The 2011-nt window shown below is 36.0% G+C and overlaps 1 non-coding gene across 1 annotated transcript; it reads right to left on the bottom strand.

Annotated features, from left to right (window-relative positions):
- Window positions 1-658: 658 nt before the first annotated feature.
- TRNAK-CUU (transfer RNA lysine (anticodon CUU)) lies at window positions 659-731 on the bottom strand. The gene has a single exon. It is a non-coding gene; the product is annotated as a tRNA-Lys (tRNA).
- Window positions 732-2011: the final 1280 nt, after the last annotated feature.

A 2011-nucleotide genomic window follows, 5' to 3' on the forward strand; every position in this document is an offset into this window, starting at 1 on the left:
TTTTCGATACTAATATATTCCGAGAATTATCCGCTATGACAAACAATCATCACGTAGATTAAACACAGTGAGATCAAAGATAATTTGAAGCGTTGAATAATATTTATACAAGTATTTATAGATAGCTAGCTTTTACACAAAACTTTGTACGCCTTGTGGAAAACATTTTATACTAGTGAATAATAATAATAATACTGGTTAACCGTAAAATTATAACTAGTTTTTTTTATAATGTAGGAGTAGCAGACGAGCATGCAGTCCACCTGATGATAAGTGGCTACTGCCGCCCATGGACATCTGTAATCAATCTTAGATAGGATTAGATATTCCTACCTGAGGGCGGCTACACATGCGCCGCTACCCCTGAGGACTAAGCTGGAACGCGTCGGAAAAGCGCCTAACACTGCTGTTATTAGGTAGAAATAGGTGTGGCGGTGGTGCCGCCGGAGTCGAACCACAAAGGGTTCTACCACCTTATGTAGTATTTTAAATAATGCTTACCATTAGAACAAAATTTAAGCATTTGTATAACAATATTAATACGATTTCTAATTATCTCTGTCCATATTATCCAGATTTCGATTAAAAAAGTAATGACTTTTTATAAACTTACATCCTCTGTACTATAAAAATGTAAAAAAAAATAATAATAAAATACCGCCCAACGTGGGGCTCGAACCCACGACCCTGAGATTAAGAGTCTCATGCTCTACCGACTGAGCTAGCCGGGCTTATGACTCCGGTTGCAAAATAGTTGAACTGATGAGATGAAATCAAGAAACATATACCTACCACACATATCAGATACATGCCTGTGATACATAGGTATTACAAATGGCTTCCTACGCCAGTTAGGTAATAACGCCTGTTAGTTATTCAATCTTAACAAATTTTTGCCTACCTATTTCATAATACAATATACTTAAGAACTCAATTGTTAGTACTGTTGTAGAAATGTATGCTGTAGCATTACCATGAGTTGGCATAGAAACGCCACTATAGAAATGGTAAATAGAAAACTATTGTCATTTTGCTAGTGAATAACATAACTACTATCGTTACGGTATTTCTTGACAACGTCTGTCAAATTAATGACTCATGGGACCGAATTTGTATGGCAATAGATCATAATGACATTCGCTAGCGATTTGATTTCGATAGGTTTTTTACGTATCGAGTCACTACGGATTTTAGTTCTACGAGTAACCACCAGAGGCGCTGTACAATTTTTCATACATTTATTTTACGCAGTCGCTAGCGAGTAATACTTTTGTAAACTCATGGTAGTCCTACTGGACAAACAGACAAATCTATTCTTGAGTATATATTCTGTAAGCGAGTTATTGCTAACAATTGAGATACCACAACGTATAATAACAGGAAGTATGTTCTCATTTAACTCTGAGATTGATCTTAAAGGTCCTCTACGTGTTAATTGTTTAATTAAGGGCTATATTTTGTTGGTTATAAAAGTTGTAATTGATGCTGGGTTCTAATCTTATAATGTTTCCTATGGTTGCTTACCTACATACGGCGTTCCTACGAATTTTCAAGGGTCATATCGTAATACATACATGCACGCACACATATACACTTTCCTACACGATTTACCAATAAACATACACACGAACACACGAACACACGTACTCTCTCACACACAGACACAAAAACACCCATAGACATTAATTCCTCCACATTTGTCTAAGTTTGAAATAATGTTAATTATAAAAAAATATTAATATCTGTATTGTTGAAGGTGGTAGACCCCGTTGTGGTTCGACTCCGGCGGGACCACCTATAATCCATAGCGGTAGGTAAGAACAATAATTCTGTACACGTAAACAGTCATTTGACCGTTAAACCTAGTTTACTGAGCCTAAATACAAGGAAGTGTTCGAAGAAACGTATAAATATAAGATTTTTTCATACGTAAGGTAGGTACCTTACGTAGGTACGTAACTCGAGGAAAAAGGAATAAACTTGTATAAAGACATGAAAGTCCTACTAGTAC

This window comes from Epargyreus clarus, unplaced genomic scaffold (genome assembly GCF_041222505.1).
Source record: "Epargyreus clarus isolate Ecla_fem2 unplaced genomic scaffold, WU_Ecla_fem_2.2 ptg000024l, whole genome shotgun sequence".
In the NCBI taxonomy this organism is placed as follows: domain Eukaryota; kingdom Metazoa; phylum Arthropoda; class Insecta; order Lepidoptera; family Hesperiidae; genus Epargyreus; species Epargyreus clarus.